Source organism: Pristiophorus japonicus, chromosome 8 (assembly GCF_044704955.1).
Source record: "Pristiophorus japonicus isolate sPriJap1 chromosome 8, sPriJap1.hap1, whole genome shotgun sequence".
Lineage (NCBI taxonomy): Eukaryota > Metazoa > Chordata > Chondrichthyes > Pristiophoridae > Pristiophorus > Pristiophorus japonicus.
In genome coordinates, this window is record NC_091984.1 from 192,880,842 (window position 1) to 192,894,176 (window position 13,335).

Sequence of the window (13,335 nt, forward strand, 5' to 3'; positions counted from 1 at the left end):
GAAGGCATCCCAATCATCACCCTCTGCGAAGTCTTTTAGTGTGCCAAAGGTAGCGCTAACCGCGTGAAAGTCCGTATTCTCGCGCCAGTTGTTATGTCTGTAATGCACTTATGAATGCACTCCACGAGGCAATGTGTTGCACTCAAACTGTAGTGACCTTGGTCCTTTATTTGTAACTCCAGAGTGAAGCAAAAGCATGGTGGGCAGCCTTTTATACTGGGCCCTGCACACCTATGCAGGTGACCCTCGGGTGTCCCCCCACAGTGCCCTCTGGTGGACAGCCTCTGTCACAGGGGCAGGAAACCCCGGTCTCCACCAGTTGCACCCTCTAGTGGTGCCAGCATAGTATATACACAGTGTAAACCTTATTGAAAGTACATCAGGTAACAAGTCTCCATCTTATGCAACTATACAGTGGCTACACAGAGAGTATATCTATAGTCTGCATATATAACAAACTCAATTCTCGCTAAAATAAGGAATCAAAAGCTCTAAAAGAACAAACATTATCAGCTAAGAAAGGAAACTACTTAATGACAGGAAAAGATTGGCTGATCAATAAGTTGGATTGTTTGCCAGTCACACTATGTCTCACAATTGCCTACTTTCTTGACCAATAGCTGTTCTCGGTTTGATAATTGTCAATGCACCTTACTCCTTGAAAACCAGAAAGGAAAAAATAATACATCTAACCAGATTTGATGGTTTTATTGTTAGTCACTATATAACAAACACAACTGGAAACAAATTGTACTTTTCAGGCCATTGCCAAGAAATTGCTTATATAATGATTGTATATACATGGTCATGACTATAAATGGCACATTTTTCTTCATTTGTTTATACTTTTCTTGAAGTGGCTGTGTTCTGAAAACTAACAGGAACAGTTTCCCTTTCTATCCTGTTATCTAACACTAAACAAATGACATCTTTCTATGTCGATATAAAGCAGTTACAGTCAACCCTCATTGTTAACAACTCACCGGAAATAACAAAGTACTGTAGTTCTTTTTTATCAAGGGCTGATCTTATCTTGTTTAGTGTTCTGCTGACTGAAATGGAAATTCCACAGAGCCAAGGTTTATGGATGAGATGTTTATAATAAGGAGGTTCTGTTGCTTTTGCAATATTATAACACAGATTGTTACTAGCTCCAGTAAAAGTCGAGAGAGAATGATAGATAATTGGTGTACCTCTGACATAGGTATTGCGTTCTTAGTTAATTTTCGGGCAGTCATTCAGGGCATTCAGACAAAAGTACAAAAATATTAAGGAATTCCATGTAGATCTATAATTCAACCCCTAGTACAAAAAGCAAAATGCTAGAAATCTGAAATATAAACAGAAAATGCTGGAAATACTCAGCAGGTCAGGCAGTATCTGTGGAGAGAGACACAAAGTTAACATTTCAGGTCTGTGAAGAAGTTCTGTTTCTCACTCCACTCAGTATTTCCAGCATTTTCTGTTTATATCTATAATTCAAAACCTAATGTTTTGTAGAAGGCCATCTCCAGCCTTGCTTCCATTGGTGAAAAATGGCATTTTTCCCCCCTTCCTTGCTTGAGATGTTCAGTCCAATTGTAGGACCATATGCCTGGACCTATTGGATCACCTGGGCAGATTTCACGGTGGAAGACTGGGCGAGGAGGAGTGAACCCCTTTAAGGGATCACGCTTGATCCCTCAGACAATCCAATACACCAGTAGCAAGAACAGGAAGCCTGCCCCGCGAATTTTTACAGATTCTAACGTAAATGTATTTTTCTAGTTTGTCTTACCAATACTTATTAAAATATAAAAAGACTTGGATTTATATAGCGCTTTTCACAACCACGGGACGTCTCAAAGCGCTTTGCAGCCAGTTAAGTACTTTTGGAGTGTAGTCACTGCTGTAATGTGGGAAACGCGGCAGCCAATTTGCACACAAGCAAGCTCCCACAAACAGCAATGTGATAATGACCAGATAATTTGTTTTTTGTTATGTTGATTGAGGGATAAATATTGGCCAGGACACCGGGGATAACTCCCATCCACTTCTTCAAAATAATGCAATGGGAACTTTTACATTCACTTGAGAGAGCACAGTTACTATACTTGACATTTTTTCAGGGTGTCCTCATCAATAAGCAATTCCCATGCTTTGATAAACACCTCAAGCCTGTCATCTCCACATTTAATCAGTATGGGAGTTGCTTCTTGGCTTGTACACTGCAGACTAAGGGAAGCTCTCACTTAATTACAGTTGACCAGAATTTGAACTATCCACTTCACTTTTTGAATCTATACATCCTATTTTTTTGCCATCACAGTGCATCTTAATATCCCAATGGTGTAGCGTGATGTTGCCAAGCTGAACTTTAGCCAAGCAAAATCTATCTTGTCAGCCATGTAAGAAGTACTGAAAATAATTGCAATTGTAACAAACATGCATGAATGCTGAAGTGACCAATTTATTAAACCAAATGCTGTTAATCTGGGAGCCTGAATGTTAACAATCCTACCAGTTTGATGCTGCAGTGTGCAGTGGTATTATCTATGTGACTGGCTAGGCTTGACATCATTATTTCTGATCAGCCGAGATTAGCGGCTCATTCTACATTCAACAAGAACGACAACTAGATGTTGTGCGCATTTTGCCAGTGAGCCATAAAGTTCTTGATCTTGAAGCCATATTTTACATGAGCTGCGACTGTCAATTAAGGTCAGCTATTAGCGTTATTAATCCCTCAAACACCACAGAATAACCTAACGCAAGGTACATGGGATTACTGACAGGTCTTCGAGAGAAACACTTGAGTGCTTTAAAAATCTCATCTTCCACAATGAGATGGTTATAACAGGCATATACTGGCACACCTGGGGCTGCCTTTAGATTTGGTGTTCATACATATGATGCCAGCCACTTTCCAGGCCATGTATTTTCAGCAGGTTGTTACTATTACACAACAGAGATGCTAAAGAAAGAAAAGAAAGACTTGCATTTATATAGAGCCTTTTACAACCACCAGACATCTCAAAGCGCTTTACAGCCAATGAAGTATATTTGGAGTGTAGTCACTGTTGTAATGTGGGAAATACAGCAGCCAATTTGCACACAAGCAAGATCCCACAAACAGTAATGAGATAATGACCAGATAATCATTTTCTGGTTTTTTGTTACAATGGCTCAGAATTTGCTGTAACACGTCAACGGACGGCACCTGCCATTAGTCAGACTTGCCCATTTGATTTCCAGCACTGAAAGTTGCTGTAAGTAGGAGATGGAAACGGGGCATCTGGGATCTTGTAGCTCCTTAACCAATTAGATTGAAGGATTGTGAAATGAACAATGCAAAGTCTGAACCAGGAAGTGTAAGTTAGACTAGTGAATTCAATGTCAAATCAGGTACAGAAAGAGAAATAGATAGGGAAACAAAGATTGGATTAAGAGAGAGAAAAAGAGAAAAAGAAAATGTTTTTTAAATGTAATTTAAAACATTTTTTTTAAATCTCCAACAATTAAAACCTGCAGGAATGAGACTTCACATTTGTAATAGTTAATTTTCAGTGCCAGTCAGGTTGCTTGGCAATATCATGCCGATAAAAAGGATACTTAGACTGAAATGGACAAGCCTGAACTTTCTGAGGGAAGTTTAGTCTGTGTCCACCATGCAAGTACAGGAATTTCACGCTGCTCAATGCGTTTGAATGGGAAGCCAGACAGCGAGGTGCCGTTTTCACGAAACTAACGGCATCTTAGACAGTAACTTCCAGATTTTCGTGTTTAACTGTGAATCTGCCCTCGCTGAACTTGCTGTGTAATTTGTGCATAAATAATGGTGAGGGTCATTAGCTTCACCATTATTTTGACAGGAAAATCTGGGCCAATATTGCACACTAAACCTGCACTGTATAGAAACATTTAAAAAAAATGTATAATGAGGGATGTGTTGCATTAAAGGGGTTATCACGGTCTAGTCAAGCATTTTAGTTCATGCACTTTATTTTAACCAATTTCCCAAGTACCATTATGTGCAGATGACCAAGGTCAAAGCTTTGATAACTACTGTTTCACAACAATTGTTGCTCAAACCTTCTCTAAGTGATCAGCACAACGCAATGGTCACAACTCACTTCTTAAAAATTAGTTTATTTTCAACAGCAAATATTTTGCTGAATACAGTAGTCTCTTCATATAAAGCTGTTATCGCAAACCATGAAAAGGTATCTAACAGTGAAGGGCACCTTCCAGTCCCTAGTTGATGTGATCAGGTCTCTGTTTTTGAGGAAGCCATTCACAATCTGTGTTATATCAGAGGTTGTGCACTGTTATCAATCATCACACTGCTGCTGACTAACCAGCAGTGCTTTCTTATGAAGTTTGAAGTTACATTTAACAGGCTGAGAGGGTGTGCACACTCAAGCAGATAGCATTCTGTTACCATAGCAACTCTTAGGCCCCAAGTGTTCTGCACTGGTGCCAGCATTTGAAAGAGTATTTTTTCAAATCTTAATTAAATTTATTTGAAGACTTTAGAAAAATTCTGAAATAACAATCTCTGTAAAGAGAGGGCTTTCTCACGACACTCTCCTGTCTACCACTGTTGATCAGGTAATGCCTTGTAAGTTCTCGATCAGGCCAACATCCCCAGCATCGAAGCACTAGCCACACTCAACCAGCTCCATTGGGCGGGCCACAACGCCCTCATGCCCAACATGAGACTCCCAAAGCAAGCGCTCTATTCGGAACTCCTACACGGCAAGCGAGCCCCAGGTGGGCAGAGGAAACATTTCAAGGACACCCTCAAAGCATCCTTGATAAAGTGCAACATCCCCACCGGCACCTGGGAATCCCTGGCCCAAGACCACCCTAAGTGGAGGAAGAGCATCCGGGAGGGCACTGAGCACCTCGCGTCTCGTCACCGAGAGCATGTAGAAAACAAGCGCAGGCAGCGGAAGGGGCGTGCGGCAAATCAGTACCACCCTCCCTTTCCTTCAATGACTGTCTGTCCCACCTGTGATAGAGACTGTAATTCCTGTAATGGACTGTACAGTCACCTGAGAACTCACTTTTAGAGTGGAAGCAAGTCTTCCTCGATTTCGAGGGACTGTCTATGATGATGTCTTGTAAGTCCAGAATGAGGGCGAAAGTCCCAAGAAGGTGCTGTCTGCACAGGAGCGCCGTCTCACCATAACTGTGTAGGGTGGATGGGGTACTGTGTTGCAATCTGCAACTGGATGAATATATAGTCAATGTTTTCAGCAATAATTCACGTGTGATAAATACAGAGAATACAAAAGGAAAAACATGGTATCAATTTAATTACGAGATTCTTCATAGGAATGGGAAGCTCCTTTACTAATTAGAGTAAGCTCTGGAACTCCCTCCCTAAACCTCACCGCCTCGCTACCTCTCTTTCCTCCTTTAAGACTCTCCTACCTCTTTGACCAAGTTTTTGGTCCTCTGCCGTAATTTCTTCTTATGTGGCTCGGTGTCAAATTTATTTGTTTTGTCTTACAACACTGTTGTGAATGAAGTGCCTTGGAACGTTTTACTACAGTTAAAGCCGCTATTTAAATAAAAGTTGTTGTTGTTGTAAGGCTGCCCTTATACCTCACAAGTAGTAAACTTAGGGAAGTGCTATGCAGACATGTCTTACAAGTCTGATAGCAATGTTAGTGTTTCTGCTCCTATCCATTATTTTGTTTGGGTAACTGTTTTTCTGAACTCCAGTCCAGTGACTGAAAGTAGCGCAATGAGTTTCAACACCATGACAATAACCCAAATGGTACCACCTCTGATAATATCATCTAAAACACACAAAATAATCTCACCATAGAACTGCAATATCCTTTTAAGAATGTGTTGACCTTTACTCTCAGATTCAGTTGGAGTTCTTCACTGGCTCTTGGGCACTGTTTCGGCTTATTGTAGATTTGGCACAGGGCAAGACACAGTTTATAAGCAGGACTGGATTTACAGTAGGCGAGGCTCTAGGCTCACAAGCTAAATTGGTGCTTCCTTTAAGACATAATGTTGTTTTCGATGCCCTCCTGTGACACACGGATGTTCAGCTGCAGCTTACGTTCTGCATGTTTGAACACAGTGCTGTGTGCAAGTGTGGGCGATTGCCAGCTGTTGCCTTTTGTTCCCCTGGTCCCAGCTGTACAAAGGTACAGTTCTGTGTTTCGCTGCAGTCGCGCAATATCTGACTGAAAATATCTCCGTGCCAGTTGCATAAAGAGGAAACGTTAAGCACGTAGCAAAATGATTTAAAGAAACGGACCACAAAAATTCCAAGTCTGCTCCAGTGTGCTCTCCTCATAATTCCAGCAGGTGTGCACTGGAACCTACACCAGGTCTCAACCTAACCTAGCAACAGACTTTCTGGGATGGCCTCGTTGAGGCGGAGCATGCGTCCATCCCTTACAAGGCTATTGTTTTAAGGGAGCAGTGCCAGGAGTTCCTGCACTCCAGGCAATCAGAGGATCCTGGTGTGGAGTCAGCATTGGTACACCTGGTCAATGGGGACCACTTCAAAAATTGTATTCGTACAAAAAAATGTAAAAATTCTACCTCTATCTGCAGAGATCTGGGCCTTACTTCGAAAGGACTGACCTAGTGCGCACACATATCGCAGTGTGGATTGGTCTGTGCTGCCCCAGGGCCCTCGTCTCTGCTGGGCCCTAAACTCACGCTTCTCCCGGGCCCCGATCACATCGCACTACGATCTCTCGCCGCTCCTGCGCCCCAACCTCGCCACTTCTGATGTACCTGCCCACGCTCCAATCACCGACCTGGATTATGGTGACATCCAATCCAGTCGCCCTCTTCACTGCCATCGCCCTCTTGCACCAGCACGCGCTGCTCCCTGAAGTGGTTATGCCGCCACGCTGGTTCCAGGGCCATTCGCTGCTCGCCTTTTATGGCCCCGACCTGCAGCTGGTGTCAGTGCAGCAGAGCTAGTCTCCAGTTGTCTTGGTTGATCCTTGCCACTGGACCAAGACCTAGCTCTGTCAAGCCCATGAGGTGGCTGGTGTGCAACGGCCACCACATGTTAAAGAAAATCCACGCACAGGCATCTTCCACCCTTCAACATGTAGTTCGGGACCTGGACTATCAAGTCCTTCATTGAAACACCTGTGAACACATCCCTTTTTGGTGTGGAGGCAAGTCATCCTCGCTTCGAGGGACTGACCGCCTCAGAAGAAGAATTCTAACTACAGGATGGGATGTCCTCCCCCAGTCCAGCATTCCTCCGCGAGACCTCCTAGTCTCATACCAGTGGCAGGAGCCATATTTGGACTGTAAACGAATCTGCTATTGGTAAACAAGTGAAGGGATTTCTCTCTGACCCCATGAACTTTCCCAGGATCAGCAATGGCAGCAATGGCACAGCTCGGCCCTGCACCTAGTCCAACTTGTGCCACCCTGTGGATCCTTGGGGTCCCAATATTTACCTTTATAAGTTCTCGGCTCACTTTTAGTCCAAGACTAGGGGGCCAAAATGGCCCCTTTTTTTAAAAAGAGCAGTTACTGCCTCAACAGACAGCCTGGCACCCCCTCCCTGGTGGCCCAGTGGGCAGCAAGTAGGCCTCGAAGAGTCTCTCCCCTTTAAGTGACGGGGAGAGATAAAGCTAAGCGTCAGCGCGACACGTCACGTCTGTGTCGCGTTGACATCATCAGCATCGCGCTGACGTGCTCCTTGCGGCACTGGTGACACCGCCCGCCTTATGCCCTGCTGCCGACTCGCTTCTGCCCCTCTGCCACCCCAAACACCACCCCAAGGAATTTTCACAAGAAAAAAGGGTAATTTCCCTCTCTTCCCTGCCCCATCGATTTCGGCACTAATTCACCAAACAATTTTAATTATCCGCCCCAAATGGGGTGGAAGGCAATTTCGGCCCCTAGCAATTGTTTTAAAGTTTATATTTTGTGCTTTGCCCCTATAGGGGCCTGAGAGTCGGAGGAGCCTCAGGAGCAGGAGCGGGAGGATCGTGGGGCCCATAAAAGGGGCCCGAGAGTCGGAGGAACCAGCTGGTGAAGGGACAAAAAGTTTTTTAAAAAATCAAAATCGAAGTTTGACGTCACAGCCAAGCGGGTAAGTGATTGGCTGGTGAATTGGTGAGTATTTTTCTTTTTCCTTTCGGTAGGAAACCTTTGGCATCTGCCAGTAAACAGATATGATCTTTATTATCTAAGGAGAGCCAGTTCATGGATTCGGCTGTTTGCTGAGTAGTGGCTGGGTGTGTTGTGCGAAGGTTTAGAATTTAGTTCTACTCAATAGTTGCGAGTGTAACTAGAGGGATGGCAGGGCAGCTCAGTCTCATGGATTGCACATCCTGTGGCATGTGGGAAGTCCCCGGTGCTTCGCGCAGCCGGGACGACCACATGTGCATGAGGTGTCTCCAGCTGCACCAATTCGAGCTCCGTGTTTTGGAGCTTGAGCGGCAGCTGGGGTCACTGCGGTGCATCCGCGAGACTGAGAGCAACGTGGATAGCAAGTGTTCTAGAGGCGGTCACCCCACAGCTTAAGAGTGTGCAGGCGGAAAAGGAGTGGGTGACCACCAGACAGAAGAGGAGGACTAGGCAGATAGTGCAGGAGTCCACTGAGTCCATCTTGCTCTCCAAGCGGTACTCTGTTCTGAGTGCCGGTGGGGGCGATGGTGTCTCTGGAGAATGCAGCCAGAGCCAAGTCCACGGCACCACGGGTGGCTCAGCTGCACAGTGGGGGAGAAAGAAGAATGGAAGAGCTATAGTGGTAGGGGATTCAATAGTCAGGGGAGCAGACAGGCGATTCTGCGGCCGCAGACGTGACTCCAGGATGGTATGTTGCCTCCCTGGTGCCAGGGTCAAGGATATCACTGAGTGGCTGAGGGGCATTCTGGGGGGAGAGGGTGAACAGCCAGAGGTCGTGGTCCACATCGGTACCAATTACATAGGTAGGAAGAGGGATGAGGTCCTGCAGGCAGAGTTTTGGGAGCTAGGAGAGAGATTAAAAAGCAGGACCTCAAAGATAGTAATCTCTGGATTACTCCTCGTGCCACGAGCTAGTGAGTACAGAAATAGGAGGATAGAGCAGATGAATACGTGGCTGGAGAGATGGTGCAGGCGGGAGGACTTTAGTTTCCTGAGGCATTGGGACTGCTTCTGGGGGAGGTGGGACCTGTACAAGCCGGACGGGTTGCACCTCAACAGAGCCAGGACCAATATCCTCGCGGCGGGGTGGTTGCTAGTGCTGTTGGGGAGGGTTTAAACTAGCTTGGCAGGGGGATGGGAACCTGAAACTAGATTCAGTAGGGAGGGGAGTAAAGCTGGAATTAGAAAGCAAAAATTAAGAAAGTGAGTTTGAAGAAGAGAGGCAACAAGCAGGAAAAATGGGTAAAAAAACAAACTTAAAGGCACTTTGTCTAAATACACGTAGCATTTGTAACAAGATAGATGAGTTGACGGCACAAATTGAGACAAATGGGTATGATCGGATAGCCATTACAGAGATGTGGTTGCAAGGTGACCAGGACTGGGAATTAAATATTCAGGGGTACTTGACAATCTGGAAGGACAGACAGAAAGGAAAAGGAGGTGGGGTAGCTCTATTGATAAAGGATGGAATTACTGTAATAGTAAGAAACAATATTGGCTCAAATGATAAGGGTGTTGAAACAGTTTGGATAGATAAGGAACGATAAGGGGAAAAAGTCACTGGCGTAGTCTATAGGCCCCCTAACAGTAGCAACTCTGTTGGTCGGAGCATAAACCAGGAAATAGTGGGGGCTTGTAAAAAGGGAACAGCAATAATCATGGGTGATTTTAACCTCCATATTGATTAGATAAATCAAGTTGGTCAGGGTAGCCTTGAGGAGGAGTTCATAGAATGCATAAGGGACGGGTTCCTTTTGCAGTACGTAAAGGAACCAAACAGGGGGCAGGCTATCTTAGATCTGGTCCTGTGTAATGAGACAGGATTAATAAAACAATCTCCTAGTAAAGGATCCCCTCGGAATGAGTGATCATAACATGGTTGAATTTCAAATTCAGATGGAGGGTGAGAAAGTTGGATCTCTAACCAGCGTACTGAGCTTAAATAAAGGAGACTATGAAGGTATGAGGGCAGAGTTAGGTAAAGTGGACTGGGAAAATAGATTAAAGTGTAGGATGGTTGATGAACAGTGGTATACATTTAAGGAGATAATTCACAACTCTCAAGAAAAATATATTCCAGTGAGGAGGAAAGGGTGTAAGAGAAAAGATAGCCATCCATGGCTAACTAAAGAAATAAAGGATGGTATCCAATTAAAAGCAAGGGCATACAAAGTGGCCAAAACTAGTGGGAGGACAGAAGACTGGGAAGCTTTTAAAAGTCAGCAAAGAACGACTAAAAAAATGAGTAAGAAAGGGAAGATAGACTATGAAAGTAAACTAGCGCAAAATATAAAAACAGATAGCAAGAGTTTCTATAGGTATATAAAAAGGAAAAGGGTGGTTAAAGTAAATGTTGGTCCCTTAGAGGACAAGACCAGAGAATTAGTAATGGGGAACATGGAGATGGCAGAAACTCTGAACAAATATTTTGTATCAGTCTTTACGGTAGAGGACACTAACAATATTCCGACAGTGGATAGTCTAGGGGCTATAGGGGGCGAGGAACTTAACACAAGCACAATCACTAAGGAGGTGGTACTCAGTAAGATAATGGGGCTAAAGGCAGATAAATCCCCTGGACCTGATGGCTTGCATCGTAGGGTCTTAAGAGAAGTAGCGGCAGGGATTGTGGATGCATTGGTTGTAATTTACCAAAATTCCCTGGATTCTGGGGTGGTCCCAGCAGATTGGAAAACTGCAAATGTAACGCCCCTATTTAAAAAAGGAGGCAAACAAAAAGCAGGAAACTATAGACCAGTTAGCCTAACATCTGTGGTTGGGAAAATGTTGGAGTCCATTATTAAAGAAGCAGTAGCAGGACATTTGGAAAAGCAAAATTCGGTCAGATGGAGTCAGCATTAATTTATGAAGGGGAAGTAATGTTTGACAAATTTGCTGGAGTTCTTTGAGGAAAGGAAATACTTGCTTTGGAGGCAGTTCAGAGAAGGTTCACTAGGTTGATTCTATAAGAACATAAGAATTAGGAACAGGAGTAGGCCATCTAGCCCCTCGAGCCTGCTCCGCCATTCAACAAGATCATGGCTGATCTGGCCGTGGACTCAGCTCCACTTACCTGCCCACTCCTCGTAACCCTTAATTCCCTTATTGGTTAAAAATCTATCTATCTGTGACTTGAATACATTCAATGAGCTAGCCTCAACTGCTTCCTTGGGTAGAGAATTCCACAGATTCACAACCCTCTGGGAGAAGAAATTCCTTCTCAACTCGGTTTTTAATTGGCTCCCCCGTATTTTGAGGCTGTGCCCCCTAGTTCTAGTCTCCCCAACCAGTGGAAACAACCTCTCTGCCTCTATCTTGTCTATCCCTTTCATTATTTTAAATGTTTCTATAAGATCACCCCTCATCCTTCTGAACTCCAACGAGTAAAGACCCAGTCTACTCAATCTATCATCATAAGGTAACCCCCTCATCTCCGGAATCAGCCTAGTGAATCGTCTCTGTACCCCCTCCAAAGCCAGTATATCCTTCCTTAAGTAAGATTGACTTATGAGGAAAGATTGGGTAGGTTGGGCCTCTACTCATTGGAATTCAAAAGAATGAGAGGTGATCTTATCAAAACATATAAGATTATGAGGGGGCTTGACAGAGTGGATGCAGAGAGGATTCCACTGATAGGGGAGACTAGAACTAGAGGGCATAATTTTAGAATAAGGGACCGCCCATTTAAAACTGAGTTGAGGGGAAATTTCTTCTCAGTGGGTTGTAAATCTGTAGAATTTGCTGCCTTAGAGAGCTATGGAAGCTGGGATATTGAATAAATTTAAGACAGAAATAGACAGTTTCTTAAATGATAAGGGGATAAGGGGTTATGGGAAGCGGGCGGGGAAGTGGAGCTGAGTCCATGATCAGATCAGCCATGATCTTATTGAGTGGCGGAGCAGGCTCGAGAGGCCGTATGGCCTACTCCTGTTCCTATTTCTTACGTTCTTATGTTCTTTTTCCTGGTTTCCCTGTTACTTGGCTGAAGGCTACCTACTATTAAGCCTCTACCAATGTTTTCAGCAACCAACTGTTGGGACGCATGGAGGAGAGGCCTGGATGTCCAACAAGTCCTCTTTCCATTTGCGCAGTAGTGTTTGGTTTCTGCCCAGCACTGCTCCCTGTGAGAAATCGTGGACACAAGCCCACATGATGCTCCTTCATGTCCTCCAACTTACAGTCCTCCAACTCACCAGACATTTTGAGGTCAATTTGATAAGTTGGGATCAATTTGATAAGTTAAGATGGTAGCTGCATTTGTAATGATATAATGATAACATATTACTGTGAAAATTGTCAGTGGCACAATCAAATCAAGCTTTTGTGTGGGGCTGAATTCGGAGGATTTTAAAACCTCACCTTCTGTGTCAGGAATGGGCATTCTTTTGCAAATTCATATTTTTGGGGGGAGTTTGATTACTTTGAATGCGAATTTTCAATTTGTGACAGTGTTTCTCAGTCTGTGTCCTATAGAGAGAAGGTGGTGCTTCCTCCTGTTATTTGTCTGTGTAGGTTTAGGCGTTCCTCGTATGACAAACCCTGAGGAAAATGTTTGATTATAGATGGCAATATCACATACAGCAGACGGTAAGTTTGCATCTTATTCAATCAGAGGCTTCAGCGTGCTGAGCTTTAACATCACTTCAGCACGGCACAGACACTGCATGGTATCTAGTTATCTTGAATTCAATTCTGGCCTCTTGCGCATCCCTGATTTTCATCGCTCTATCATTGGCAGCTGTGGCTTTTGCTGCCTTGGTCCTAAATTCTGGAATTCCCACCCGAAGCCTCTCTTCCTTGCTCTCCTTCTTTAAGATGCTCCATAAATTCTACCTCTTTGTTCAAGCTTATAGTCATCTGTCCTGATATCTCCTTATGTGGCTCGGTGTCAAATTTTGTTCAATAATGCTCTTGGGAAACACCTTGGGACGTTTTACTATGTTAAAGGTGTTCTAGAAATGCAAGTTGTTGTTGTTGTTGGATAACTCTTGGATTTTTGATGGAAGTAGTTTTTAATGTGTTGCAAAGGATATATTCGATCAGCCATCCATGTTATTAAACCAAGCAGTGTTCTGTCTATGGGGCAATGTTTGACTCGTGCAGCTGATTGAACCCAAAAGTTCACCGGTGGAATAGGCTGTCCCCGCAAGGCGTATAGAACTTTGAAATGTCCCACTCCAGGGACTTGAGCACATAAATCTAGGCTGACACTCC